At 38.7% G+C, this 15965-nt stretch overlaps 1 long non-coding RNA gene across 12 annotated transcripts in view; it reads left to right on the forward strand.

The window, feature by feature from the left end:
* The window catches only part of LOC140776673 (uncharacterized), a 53332-nt gene that overhangs the window by 17476 nt on the left and 19891 nt on the right, over positions 1-15965 (forward strand). For 2 of the 12 annotated variants that reach the window (XR_012106921.1, XR_012106920.1), the window contains exon 3: positions 15786-15913. The exons of the other annotated variants lie outside the window; for them this stretch is intronic. This is a non-coding gene — a long non-coding RNA (uncharacterized lncRNA). The remainder of the gene's footprint in view (positions 1-15785; positions 15914-15965) is intronic. 12 annotated transcript variants of the gene reach the window in all.

Below are 15965 nucleotides of genomic sequence, written 5' to 3' on the forward strand. Positions count from 1 at the left end.
TTCTATATAAAAAATTCAAAAAATTATATATGATATATTTATAATTTTTAATACTAATATAGTATATCTTAATTCAATAATCTTAATTTAGAAATCTTATCAATATTATAATGCAAGATAGTGGAAAAAATTTAGTAATCTTAATTCAAAGTCTAATTAGCATTAAGCAATTAATTTCTCCAATTAATTCCTCTCTAGCTGCCTAAACGAGAGTGGGAGAGACTAAGAAGTGGGGTCGTTAGTGGGAAGAAGTGGGATTGTGGGACTATGGGAGAGATTGAGAAAGAGTAAAAGAGAGAGAGACAAAGAGAGAGAGAGAGGGGGAGAGGGAGAGAAAAGAAAGATCGTTGTCGATCATCCACAATCGATCATCACTGTCCACAATCATTGTCACCTTAGCTCATTGGTTGCTGGTCGCCACTCGTCGCTCGCCTCTCGCCTCTCGCTACCGTTGAAGAAGACGATCGAGGGTTTGGGTTTAGGGTTTTGAAGGTTAGATTGAGAAAGAGAAAGAGAAAGAGAGCAACGATGGGTTTTACTATTTTATTTTGTTTATATATAATGGTTATTGGTTAGTCAGTCGGATTCAATCCATTAAATGGAATCCAACCCATTTCCAACACGATAGCATTTAATAAGCGGGCTGAACTACCTAGCCTGCAATGGTGCCTAGGCCCTATTCGGACTAGCCGAGGCTGAGCGAGCCGACTCTAGCTCAGGCTCGGCTCGAAACTTGATTGGTGCCGAAGTGGGGGAGAAGGTCGATGGAGAAGCAGGCTGAAGGAGGAGGCTGGATGAGGGGGCAAACGGAGTAGGAGGCCGGAGGAGAGAGATTTTGGTAGGCACGTCTTTACGAGCCATTTGCAGTTTGCAAGTTCTTCAAACCCCAACTAAGCCATTATTTGGAGATTTTGTTCCTCATCTTGATGAAAGCAGTTGCTTTTAATAAATATTGAGTGGATTGATGTGATAGAATCTGCCCATGATTTGTTTAATCTTATACTGCTTCTTCTGTCATGACCACAAATCCTCTCCATCAAACTCATTAAAACCTATTCTTCTTTAGCTAGTCTATTACTGCCACTCCCCCTCTCTCTCTCTCTCTCTCTCTCTCTCTCTCTGAGAACTCATTAAAACCTGCTCTTCATAGCTAGTCTACTACTGCCACTCCCTTACCTACCAATATTAATTAAAATGGCAATAGGAGCTAGACGAGGCAACAAAGGCATGGGCATGATGATGCCCCCCACTGGCACCAACATTGGGGCATGACATAGGCGGTGGCCATGGCGATGCCACCATGATGCACATAATTTTCTTCTAGGGGAAGCATACGTAGGTCTTGTTTGCTGGCTGGCTTGGCAATTAAAGCCTCGGCATGTACTTCCTCTCCCTCATCTTCGTTGCCATCATGTCCTTCAATGGGGGCATGCTCATACTCACGGTGGTGGGCCATTTGCTTGGGTTCCTCCTCTCCAAAAGCTTCAAATCTAGTACTAGTGATTAAGAGGCTAATAATAGAAGCACCTCCAAAGATTAGAGTCGGGTGTAAACAAGCCCATCAAGCCACACATGAGCGAGCTAGCTTTTGACTCAAGGCTTGGCTCAAAATTCAAATCAAGCCTAAAAATTAAGCTCAGGCTCGGTTTAAGCTAAGCTAAGCCGAGTCGAACCCAAGCTTCAATCGGGTCGAGCCCGAGCTGCTCATTTATTTTGACACCCCTAGCCCGACCACATTTCACCTCCCAGCCCGCAATGCCGCGGCTAGGTGGCCCGCCAATGCAGCAAGCTGCCTTCTCCCAACACTAGACCGGATGGCGGTCACCTAGAACACCATTTAAAACACTGATTTGGGGTATGCACCCAAACTGTAGAACTAACCAAGCTGATTTTGACTTGATTTTAGTGTTGTTCTTTGATCTTTTTCGCACGAGTTGTACATCATATTTTTGAGTGGTTTATATTCATGAACTTGCTATTACATAATATTGCACTTTCAAATATGACTCTAATAAACTCGGAATAAACTCAAATGAAGTATGAAACAAACCCAACTTGACTTCAACAATAAAATTAAACATAATCATCCTCTAGGTTCCAATTGACTCAATTAAAGATCAAATACAGATCTGAGAAGGACTGAATTGATCAACAAATGAAATCCTCGCATGCCTAAATCTTGCTGTGAAGTTTCTGTGGTTACAAATCCAAAGGCTTGGATATTTCTTCGGAAGATGCACTTAAGTGTGTAAGCCATCTGGATCTCCATCGTAATGGCTCTAAAGATCAAACCTAACCAAGTCAATTTAACCTGTGATGCTTGACATATTGGCTTTATGCTAAATAGTAAGCTTTATAATCATTATTGGTGTATCTTGTTAACTTCTTGGTTATATACATTCAAGTGTCGTATTTCTCATTTTAGCAACAAATATTAGAGTTCACTTGTTACTGCTGATTACCCTTTGTCATTTCACAAAAATCTTTGTATAGGTTCTAATCAGCAAAAGTATTTAGGTCTATTGTTAATGTGGCAGAATAGCTTGGACCTTACAAAGAGTTCTGAAGGATTGCAATAATAAGATTGAAACATTGACTCATAGGAGTTCATTCATATCATTATTCTTAAAAGAAAATTGGACATTGTTGTAACTTTCTTCTTGCTGATCCTAGGCCAAACCAGCTTGCTTTCATGAACTTTCCATTGCCATCAAATGCATCGATTACATACACATGCCATTTTGAATGAGTAGATAATTAAGGAAGCTGTTATGAACAATGTGATGGTGGTTTCTCTTTGTTCATTTATAGTAATTAGTAGATGGATTGTTCATTAATAGATAATATACTAGATAGAGAATCCTGCACTACAAAAATTCAAAGGAGAAAGAGAATCTATGTAGCTTACCTCAAATAGGCATAGTGAATTCATGGTTTCTGCTATTGCTGAGATCTATGATGAGATCATTAAGGTAATACTTATCAAGATTTGCCATGCAAATGGAATGGAGGGTGACAATTAGCCATTGGCACAACATGTTCTGACTGGTAAAGGTCAGCAATGAAAAAACTAACTTAGACATGCATATGTATCTAAACCCTAGGTAATGGTATCAACTCTTTACTTAAATAAATAAATACGGAATAACTAGCAAAGAGTAAATCAAAGATGAACGCCAAGATTTTTACGTGGAAAAACTTAAATAGGAAAAAAACTATGGATCTAAACTCAGATCAAAACCAATCACTAAATTTGTAGTAGTCATAAGACTGACTTACAAAACAACCCGTTGATCGCTGTAACTTTGTTTCTCTCAATCTTGCTCACTAGAACCAGTAATTCATTGCTTTATGTGATTGATCTCCAATCTCAATAGCCCTTGAAATTGATCCTTTGTCTAGATGACCCTTAAAACGAAAGCTTGGTGCGTTGTAAAAGAGACGGACCTTGTTGGTGGAAGAACGTTATAGCTTCAAAAAATCCTTTTCAAAAGCAATCACCCATCTCCTTAGGATCAGGGCATCCTAACACTTATATAGAATAACAAGATAAGACTAAATCCAAGTCAAAATAGAACTCTTGAAAGTCTAAAAACTTGCATGTTACGTGAGTGCATTCGAATGCGGTCCGAATACATTCGAATGTCCAAAACGTGTTCTCTGTATGTGTAAACGTCTGATTTTGCATTCGAATGCAGTGTGAACAATTGCAGGGTGCGTTTGAACGCAACCTAAGTGCATTCGAACGTCTTGTTCAAACAGCAGACTAGATAGTTGAATGCAGAGTACCTATTCTTGTGCCTTTAAGTAAAATTTCATACTTTTTCAACTATCATGACACCATTTAATCACTTTAATAAACTTGTAACCTTGCTCAGTTTCAATATATTAATATCTTTTTCAAAATAATATTGTTATTTGTCTCAATGGATCTATACCCTGTGGATCTACATAAAGTAGAAGTCATCTCGAGATGACGCTCGAGTCTTTTTCTCATAATTGATCCAATTAAGGTCATTACAAGGTGTCACTATGTGATCAACACTATAATAACCAAGATTTAAAATAATAAAATAATAATAATAATATATAAATTAAATTATAAAAAAAGAGACAAAAAGAAAGAAATTTTTTTTTATTGACCATGCAAGTTGCGAGCCCGCGTTGTGGGCGCCACACGTGCCCCCAACTATTGGCCCCGCTGCCGCAGCCACCGCCAATACCCCCCCCCCCCATCTTCTCTCTTTAAATCTCTCCCTTTCTCTCTTAATCTTTCTCTCTCATTCTTTCTCCCTTTCTCTCTCTCCCTCATGGTTGTACTGCCTTCGAAACCCACCGCCGCCACCTCCACCGAACGTCGATTTCGAACCCTCTTATTTGAGACCCCGTGGACTTTGCTAGCGATAAGTTGATACTCTGTTGACGGATGTGAGATATATTATTTTGTCTTCTAATCAGATGTGAGTAGTCTTATCCCCTAGATGCCTTTCTTAAATTAGGTTATATTATATATTATGTACACTAATATTTTGGCCACCAGTATGATATATAACTTATCTAAAGATGATTATAGTTGAACATATTTTATCATGCATGTAATTAGGCTGATCTTGGATATGAGTATGATGATGATATATTAAGATGATTAGAGATGACTATACTGTTATAATTTTGTCTAGTTGATTTGTAGTATGAGTATACATGTGATAGACTAACATGAGTATGCATGCAATATATGTACCACCGGAGATTTCATCGTATCATATATTTCTTTTGACTCTTTTTTTACTTAAATTTCTAATATGCATGACTTATTATAGTACTGAATAAAATGCATATGATCTGTTATTTAGAAGAAAAGCATGAAATCTGATTAATAGGATAGTTGATAGAAAGTATGACCATATTAGCTGGATAAAATGCATATGATTTGTTATTTAGAAGGAAAGCATGAAATCTAGTCAGAACTCACATTTTGAAAATTTGGCAAATAATTTCTTCTCTCTCAAGATATGGAGAATTAACCTCAAGTGATACTCATGTTCTTTCTCACTAGCTGAATATATTAGTATTTCATCAATGAAAACTATTACAAATTGATCCAAATAAAGTTGGAAAACTCTATTCATTAGATCCATGAAAACAACTGGACCATTGGTCAATCCAAATGGTATGACCAAAAACTCATAATATCCATATCTAGTATGAAAAGTAGTTTTAGAAATATCCTCCTCACGGACTTTTAACTGATGGTAACTATTACTCAAGTCTATTTTTGAGAATACTCTAGCTCTCCTTAACTGGTCAAACAAATCATAAATGCGAGGTAGAGGATATTCTTTATAGTCACTTGGTTCAGCTGTCTATAGTCTATACACAGCCTGAGCGTCCCATCCTTCTTAACAAAAAGAACAGGTGCTCCTTAAAGAGAGACACTATGTCTTATAAAGCCTTTCTATGGCTTTCCACCATTGTTCAGCCTTACCCCTGAGCATAAAGGCAGCAAAGGCTATCTTCTGCTGATCAATACATCCTAGAGTATCCAACATTTTCTCTATGTCCAATAACTATCCACTAGCCTCCAGTGGATCAACGTCTTCACCGTAAATTAAGGGGTTTAACGGTATAAACTTATTTAAGGTGATACGTGTTGTAAGAGGTGGCTCAGAACTCTCTATAAATTGGGGGCTCAGAATTCTCTTTGTCCGATAACCATCCACTGGCCTTTAGTGGATCAATGCCTCCACTGTAAATTCGGGGGGGTTTAACGACATAAAGTTATTTAAGGTGATACCCATTGTAGAAGGTGGCTCAGAACTCTCTGCTGATATGCTAGCTCCTCTACTCCGAAGGATCTCCTCAATAAGTCTTTCTTGACTGTCTAGGAGACACGAAATAGGATCATGCTTCTCTATAGATGGAGGAACTTCTAGGGTCTTAGTAAGGGCCTCAACTGTGGAGGTCACCCTAGACTCTGAACTTCTGCGACGGGGCGACATCTTTCTGTGAAAATAATCAAATTCATTAACTGATTAGTGATCAAGCAAAACCCTAAAATTTATCTCTTGCATAATCCTAAAATCGTAATATTTCTTTAGACACAAGGTGATAATGTACAAATGCTCTTGATGATATGCCGGATACTTATTAAACCTGGGCTCTGATACCACTCTAAAATGAAACATCCAAACCCTAAACACATGCATGACATGAGCCCACACGGCACGTGCAAAGCACCTGACAACTCAGTTAGATGCTGACAATCAAATAAACCTATACCAACACTATAATTTTATCCATAATGTCTAAAACAAAAATAACTCAAAACTACCAATAGCATATACATAATTCTTAATAGGGCCTCACACAGGACACAACACATCATCAAGAGCATTTCACTATTACATATACACAACAGTGGTATATACGTAATTTATCAAGTACAAAGTCACTTGCTAAAATATAAGACAGAGGTAAAGATATTCTAAAATGTCAACTGATACACCATAAAATATGATACATCTAGCATATAACACTAACACACTCTACTCTTTACCCGTCGGTAAGACCTTTGAGAGAATATCCTGCTCTACTCGCTCACTTGGGTTTTTGAAAAGGAGAAAATAAAGAGTCATGAGCTAAAGGCTCAGTGAATAGATCTTACTCTGAATCAGTGATGCCAAACAGAGAGTAAATTATGTACTGGATAATATGAATCAGAAAGAAATATGAGGCCGTGTATGAGTATGTATATATATATCCTCGATAACATATATATAAATAAAATTAAGATTATCTCATAAATGAGCATATTATATCCTCAACCAAAACTATATCTTATGATGAAATTATAATATAACATCACCGAATATAATAACATATAATGTATAACAATCATGATCTAGTGATACCACTTATATTAATGATGATGCATGATGCATGTCAACCACTACATAATCGTATATGTCAAAGCTGGATATAATCCACATATTTCTCACTATCATAGTCATTTGTCTTAATTCTAAATATCATCTACCATGTTGGACTACGGTATCCGGTCCTAAACTCGATACACATTATGCCACAAGCTTAGAGCATACTCTGTCATACGCTAAGAGTATCTCTGGAGATAAATCATACCTTGCCATATGTTAAGGATATCTCAAAAAAAAAATTATACTCTATCATATACTAAGGGTATATCAATAATAGTTGTACCCTATCATACGCTAAGAGTATAACCATCAGCCATTATCATACTCTGCCATACGCTAAGGGTATGTCCAGTACTAATCCGGACTAAATACCATTCCAACCATCACATCACATATACAAGTATTTTTATGAATTTCTAATACATGATAGATCATATGCATATCTAGTACTACAACAAATTATGCAACTCAGAAATTTAAGTGGTAAAGAAGCCAAGAGAAAGATGATGTAATGTAGACTCCAAATATGTATCTAACACATGCATACTCCTGTTACAGATCAACTAGATATAAAATTATAACAGTATAATCATCTCTAATCATCTCTATATATCATCATCATACTCTTATCCAAGATCAGTCTAATTATATGCATGATAAAACATGCTTAACTGAATCATCTCTAGATAAAGTCATATAATCACACTGGAGGCTAAAACATGCATATACATAATTATATAATATATCATAATTTGAGAAAGGCATCTAGGGGATAAGACTACTCACTACCACTGTATTTACCAAACAACTACTCGTTCACGCTGCTACGACAACAATCAGGCCTTAATAGCTAAGTCTACGGAGTTTTGAATAGGGGGGTCGAAATCTGAAATTATTTATAACATATAATGTCAGTCTTTCTATTAATTAAAATTAACCCGACTAAAAGATAATTTCTTGTTGCAATCATATACTTTTCATTCCTATATTTGTTTTGTTATTTATTAACCATAATTATATTATCTAATAGTGTATTTGAAATATAACTATCTGCCTATTATTCTCTTTGATAATTAAGAAAATAAGAATTAAGTTACTGCAAATAATTATACAAGAATATACGTACATAACCCTTAATAATTACTATACTTAGTTAGGATTAATATAGTAATTTATGTTGCAGGTATTTTGCTAAACATGATATAATTAGATTTAATTCATATCAATTAAATACATTAGATTAACTAAACTAATTAAATAACTAATAACATAATCAAATATAATTTAAATAATAATCAATAATATGTATATATATAGTATATATATATATATTTATATTTAAAAAACTATACATAGTGTTGGGCTCAGCCTAGCACCTCAACATAGCAGGTTTTTGGTGCTCAACTTTGATTTGCTGACAAGTGAGACATGTGGCCACAAAGTTAGCTATGTCCTTTTTCATGCCATTCCACCGGTAGTTTTCTCGCAAATCTCTATACATTTTTGTGCTGCCTGGGTGGATACTGAATCCTAAACTATGAGCCTCTGACATAATTTCATTCTTTAACTCCTAACTGGCTGGGACGTAGACTCGATTCTGGTACTTGACTAGTCCTTCGTCTGATCTCGAATAGCCAGGAGCTTCTCCTTTTTCTAATCCTTCCAAGATCTTCTTGAGGTTGGCATCCTCTAATTGAGCAGCCTGGATGCGATCTAAAAGTGTAGGTTTGACCACTAGCCGGCTGCAAATAGCTACTCTCTCTGGATTTGATGTTACTTCAATCTTCAAGCTTTTGAATTCTTCAATAATACACTACTGACAAGTAAGTGCTAATAAGTGCCCCTTTGATGATTTCCTGCTCAAAACATTGGCTACCACATTTGCCTTCCCAGGATGGTAATTGATACTAACATCATAATCTTTGATTAATTCTAGCCACCTACGTTGCCTCAAGTTAAGTTCTTTTTAAGTGAAGATATACTTGAGGTTCTTGTGATCAATGAAAATTTCACAAGATTCTCCATAAAGGTAGTGATGCCAAATCTTTAGTACAAAAACCACCGCAGCCAACTCAAGGTCATGAGTAGAATAGTTCTTCTCATAAATCTTAAGTTGTCTAGATGCATAGGCTATCATTTTTCCATGCTGCATCAAAACACAACCAAGACCCTGTCGGGGATGCATCACTATAAATTACAAAGATGCCGCCCTCTATCGGAAGTGAAAAGATAGGAGCTGAAATCAATCTCTGCTTAAGCTCTTGGAAGCTATTTTCACAATCATCTGACCACTCAAATCTCACCCCCTTTTTGGTGAGGTGAGTAAGTGGCAAGGCAATCCATGAAAATCTCTCCACAAACCTTCTATAGTAGCTCGCCAATCCAAGGAAATTGCGTACTTCAAATACTGAAGTAGGCCTCGGCCATTTTTTAACAGCCTCGATCTTCTTTTGATCCATCTTGACTCCATCCTTGTTGATTATATGTCCTAAGAAAGTCACCTCATCTAACCAAAACTCACATTTCTTAAATTTTGCATAAAGCTTTTACTCACGAAGAGTTTGAAGTATTGTCCTCAGATGTTCCTCATGCTTTTCTCTACTTTTGGAATAGAGTAATATATCGTCAATGAATATCACAACAAACTGGTCCAAGAAGGTTTTAAAGACCCGGTTCATTAAGTCCATAAAAGCTGCAGGCGCATTTGTAAGGCCGAAAGGCATCACTAAGAACTCATAATAGCTATAGCGAGTTCTAAATGTTGTTTTTGCAATATCTTCATTCTTGATCTTCAATTGGTGATAACCAAATCTCAAATCGATTTTTGAGAAGATCTGAGAGCTTTGCAGTTGATCAAAAAGATCATCGATCCGAGGTAGTGGATACCTATTCTTCACAGTGACTTTATTTAACTCCCGATAATCAATGCCAAGACGCATCGATCCATCTTTCTTCTTTACAAATAGAATCGGTGCTCCCCAAGGTGATACACCCGGACGAATAAAACTCAAATCCAGCAACTCTTGAAGTTGGGTCTGCAACTCTTTAAGTTCTGCTGGTGCCATCCTATAGGGTGCTTTTGATATTGGTTCAGTGCTAGGGAGCAGATCTATGGTGAAGTCTATCTCTCTATCGGGTGGAAGACCAGGTAGATCTTCAGAAGAAAATATCTGAAAATTTATTTACCACTTGAAGTTCATGAATCTCCTGCTCTGCACGCTCCATGCCCACTACCAATGCCAAAAAGCCTGGGCATCCTTTCTTCATTAATCGATTTGCTTGAAGTACCGAGATAATACTGGTCATAGGAATCTTTCGCTTACCCTGGAAAAAAAATTCTGACTTCTTCAGGATAGAAAATGTAACCCTTTTTATTCTACAATCTACTATAGCATGATGTGCAGATAGCCAATTCATGCCCAGTATAACATCAAAATCATGCATGTCTAGACAAATAAGATCTACTGGAAGTTTCTGACCGTCTATCTCTACTAAACAAGATCTGCAAATATGATTTAAAAGTATGGTCTTCCCTACGGGTGGTCACTACTAAATATGATTCTATAATCTCAGGTGCAATAGGTAATAAGGAAAGAAAATCAGGTGAATCAAAAGAATGTGAGGCTCCAGAATCTATAAGGACTTTAGCTGGTATAGAAGAAATAGATAATGTACCTTGCATCACGGATGGTGAGCGCTCAACCTCTTCCTACGTCAAAGTATAAATCCTTCCTTTATTCTCCGGCCTCACTCTTGGATTTCCGCTACTTGCTGGAGGCTTATTGTTCGCTGGGCCAGACTGGGACGGTCGATGCTGTTGATCCTGCTGAGAGGTTGGACGCCATCCCCCACGTGGTGCTCTGTAATCTCTCGCCAAGTGACCGGGTCTTCCACAGTTGTAGCAGCTTTATAGTACTCCATTGCACCCAACACTAGACGAATGGGAGCGTCCACACCTCGTACAATTTTTAAGCTGACTCTGTTTGGGACCTCTCCTAGAAGGGTTTGGTCCACTCCCGGCCCTCAAGGGCTATCCAGACAACTGACCACCTCCTCTGTTTTGCTCCTGGTACCTTCTCGATTTCTTCTGTGGATGCTGCTGTTCTCGTTCTTGGCGAAGCTCCCCAATTTTCTCTCGGCCTTAAACACCATTTCTGGAAGTGTCTGACACTGGAATAGTGATATCCTATCTTTCATGGCTGGCCGCAACTTACCCTCCAAGAAGCTAACTTTCTCTTTCTTGCTCGCTGCTATATGTGGAACAAATTGCAACAGCTAGGTGAACCTCGCCTCAAAGTCCACCGCAGGCATGCCTCCTTGTCTCAGCTCAAAGAACTCATCATGTTTCTTTTTTTTTAAGGCCCGAGGATAGTACTTCTCGAAGAAAATCCTCTTAAAGTTTCCCCAGGTCAGCTCCTTCTCTCGTCCAATATACTGGCGCTCAATCATCTGCCACCAATGCTCTGCCCGATCCTTAAACATATAGGTCATCAAGGCAACCCTTTGATCTTCTGAACAATCCAAAACTCGCAATATCTTCTCGATTCGCAGCAGCCATGCCTCTGCATCAATCGGATCAGTAGTCCCTCTAAAGACAGGTGGAGATGCCTTCAAAAAAATTTCAAACACTGTACCCCTATGTAGACCAAGGGGCCTTGACTCTGATTTAGCTGGAGTCTGCGATGACTGTCCTCCAATGGCCTGAAGAAGGGTCTGTAGCACTGATACCACTATATGAGTAGCAGGAACTGGGGCAGAAATGAGGATCTGGGCAGGGGTAGGAATCTGGATAGGAGTAGGAGCTTGGGTAAGAGCAGTTTTCGATCCCGAACCAGGAATAGTAGTTGGTGCAAGAGCTGGCGCTTGAGCAGGAGCCGGCTCTTGCTCCCTACTCTCGTCAGGAGATAAACTTTGGGCCGCAGCTCCTCATCGATGACGACGCGTTTACATATTGTCCCTTCAAGATTTATAAAAAAGATAAGAATAATCTTACTGAATATAATAAAAATTTCATAACGAACCTGAGCTTAACCTCCACACAACTCTATGGGTGATTTAGGATGACAAAATTTTAGGCTCTGATACCAACATTATCACGATCCGAAATAGGAATCATGACCGGCTATGCATCTCAATATGCTTGAGATACACGAAACCTTATTAGTACTTTCTACGTGTACGATGGCAAAATAAATAAATAAAATGAATATCTGCTTTATTAAATTTAAAACTAATTGCAATAAACATAAAACAATATTAATATTTTATAGTCTAAACAAAATAAATAAAACTTCTAATCTAAAGCATAAAATCCAAAAGAGAGGAAAAGTAAATAGGTGAATCCTAAGTGGAGGTGGAGTTCGGATACATCTCGCTCAGTCGTCCTGCTGACTATTACCTGAGATAGATAAATAAATACAAAAAACAAATCTATGAGCCAACAACTATAGCTCAGTGAGTGGAATCCACTCAAAAACTAAATAAATTTTAAATCGTATTAATGCTGAATAAAATTAAACTAAAAGCAACAATATCCATAACAATATGCAATAGGCATGCTCTTTAAATAATAACAATGATAACAATAGAGAGTGTCATAACTTGTAACTTTGCATGGTTTCAACATATTAACATATTTTCAATATTTATACTGTCATATGTCTCAATGGGTCTAAACCCTGTGAATCCACATCAACTAGAAGTCACCTCGAGATGACGCTCGGGACTTTTCTTCATAGCTGATCCGGTTATGATCATCAGATAGTATCACTATGTGATCAAAACACTCTTGTCTTTTTCACTAACCGTTGAAAGAAGTTAGAGTCACCGTAGTGATCTGATTTAAGACTTTCCCCTGGACTTCCAAATAGACTTGAGTCACCACGAAAAATCGCAAGCGATTTATACCTGGACTGTTCTCAAAGTCGTACCAATACTAGTCTCATTTTATTTTCACTAAATTTAATATTTGCATAAAGTATGGTAATGCACTGAGTATAATGATTAAATTTACATAGAAAATGTAACAATTAAATTTTTACACGTAAGGATGAAATAAATAATTTGCACACAGAAAATTTATATAGTCTGACAAAGGTGTGAAATATAATAAAATAAATATGTGAGTGAACCCACCCACCTGAGTCTAGGCAAGACAGCCGAAATCTCAAATCTCTAACTCACGTACTAAAAATCACCACCTTTAATAATAAATAATAATAAAAATTTTAATTTGAATAATATCAATATTTCTAAAATTTAAAAACTAAAAGAACTAAAATGGGTTTAATTTACCCATTGGATTAGGCTGGGCTACTACTAGCCCGGCCCATTCCAAAAATGAAACTAATCGGCCTGGGCCAAGGCCCAACCAAAATAATGGATTAGGCTACGGGCCAACCCACAGCCCATCCAAATTAACTGGTTCGGGTCGGGTCTGTGGATCCGAAATCCAAACCCAACCCGAACCCGAACTTAAACGAAAAAGGGGTTGGCTCGAATTAAACCTAAGCCCAACCAACCCCTTCTCTCCTTTCTCGCGACCGACACGAGAAGAGAAGAATCGAGGGAGAGGGTGACCGCCGACGACCCCCGTGGGTGGCGGTTCACGACCACCCTCAACCTCTCTTCTCCTTCTCTCTCTCTCTCTTCGTCGTCCTCACGAGGTGGAGGAGAACCCACCATCGACGGCCGACTTTGAAGCCGACGACGACTGGAGCCACAAGGGCTCCTCTCCCTCTCTCTCTCTCTCTCTCTTCGTCGTCCTCACGAGGTAGAGGAGAACCCACCACCGATGGCCGACTCCGAAGCCGACAACGACGGGAGCCACGAGGGCTCTTCCAGAAGACAACCATGGCGCAAGGCCAATGATTTAGAGCTCTCGAGCACGAGCAGTAGCAGTTCGAAGCCGCCGGCCGGTTAGAGTTGCCGGTGAAGCCAAAATCCCCAAATTAGGTATTTCTAATTTACTTTATTAAACTGAAATTAAACTAGAGAGATGAGAGAGGGTTCACCAGTGAGGAGTGTGGTGGTCCCAATTTCCTCCAGCGATGCTTCGACGGGCCGAACCCACGTCGCGATTTCGACGGTAAAGAAGAAGGAAACGAAAGAGAAGAAGGAAAGGAAAAAGGAGGCTTGAGGGGGGTTAGGAGAGAGAGAATTAGGGTTTTTATTTATAGGGCAAAGATCCAAATCTGAAACAGATTTGGATTTGACCGATCTGTTGCGCCTCTTCGCGTGCCGGAGAGGGAGAGGGGAGGGGTTGCACGTGCAGAGCATGTGCACCCTCCTCTCTCAACCCCTATTTTTTTTCTGGTTCTTACAGCCAGTCACCTAAGAAAGTCACCGTAATGATCTGATTTAGGACTTTCCCCTGGACTTTTAGATAGACTTGAATCACCACGGAAAATTGCAAGCGATTTATACCGGCACTGTTCTCTAAGTCGTACCAATACTAGTCTCGTTTTTCTTTTCACTAATTTTAATATTTGCAAAAAGTATGATGATGCATTGAGTATAATAATTAAATACACACAAAAAAATGTAACAATTAAATTTTTGCACCTACGGATGAAATAAATAAATTTGCACACAGAAAATTTGCATGGTCTGACAAAGATACAAAATATAATAAAATAAATATGTGAGTGACCCACTCACCTAAGTCTAGGCAAGACAACCGAAATCTCAAATCTCTAGCTCACGTACTAAAAATCGCCACTTTTAATAATAAATAATAATAAATTTTCAATTTGAATAATATCAATATTTCTAAAATTTTAATAAAAAAAAACTAAAAGAACTAAAATGGGTTAAATTACTTATTGGATTGGGCTAGGCTGCTGCTGGCCCGACCAATTCCAAAAATAGAACTAATCGGACTAGGCCAAGGCCCAGCCAAGATAATGGATTGGATTAGGCTGCAGCTGGCCCGTAGCCCACCCTTCCACCTCATACTAGTTGGGCTGGGCCAAGGCCCAACCCAAAGCCAACAGAGAACTGGGCTATAGGTCGACCTGTAGCCCATGACTTAAGGCTAGAGGTCGGGTTAGGTCTTACGATGTGACTCCGACAATGAGGAAGAAGAAAGCGAAAGAGGGGAGGAAGAAGAGAGAAAAAGGGGCTGAGATGGTTAAGCAGAGAGAGAGGGGATTAGGGTTTAATTTATAGATTAAAAGAAAATTCCAGACCTAATCTGATCCAGATTAGGCGTGATTTCTCCCTGCGCCTCGTCGCGTGCCGGAGAGGGAGAGAGGAGGGGCTGCACGTGCACCCTCCTCTCTTAACCCCTAAATTTTTTTTTTTGGTTCTTACAAGGCTCCTAGGGAGTGTTGGACTTGAAACAAAACTAATGGTGGGCTTAGAGGTGATGATAAGCAACGACACAACATTATAAGCTAGTAGAGCGTGCCGAGGTGTGTCACTGTAGGTGCAAGACTTGACCTTCATCTTAGACTTGTACCCACTTGCCCTCCGAGGAATGGACATCACCCTAAGCATCTAGTGGTTGCAGAACTTAGGACCGGTAGCTTTTGACTTCAAAAGCATACAAATGGCATTTTGGAGAGATGAACGAGTATTACAACTCGAGGATGCGAAGATGAGGACAAACCCCACCTTCCACTGCATGGGTGTGAATGGAAAAAAATTGAGAGAAAAGGGCACATGCAACCCCCTCCCCTCTCCTTTTCAGTAATGCGACGGGAGTGGCTACGGGGTTTTTGGCCACTCCGGATCAAAATCCGATTAATGATTGGGATTAAAAGCTAACCTATAAATTAAAAACCCTAAACATTCTTTTTGACCCACCTTTCTTCCCTATTTTCTTCATTTTCCTTTCTTCTATTGAAGTCGTAGCCGTGGAATCAAACTGTCGGAGTGCCGCCGGAGCAATCGGAGACTACCACGTGACTCTTTGGTGGTGATTTTTAGCACATGAGCTAGAAATTAAAGATTTCAGTTGTCTTGCCTAGACTCAGGTGAGTGGGTTCACTCACATATTTATTTATATTATATTTCATACCTTTTATC

This window comes from Typha angustifolia, chromosome 14 (genome assembly GCF_048772165.1).
Source record: "Typha angustifolia cultivar Huaian chromosome 14, ASM4877216v1, whole genome shotgun sequence".
Taxonomy (NCBI): Eukaryota; Viridiplantae; Streptophyta; class Magnoliopsida; order Poales; family Typhaceae; genus Typha; species Typha angustifolia.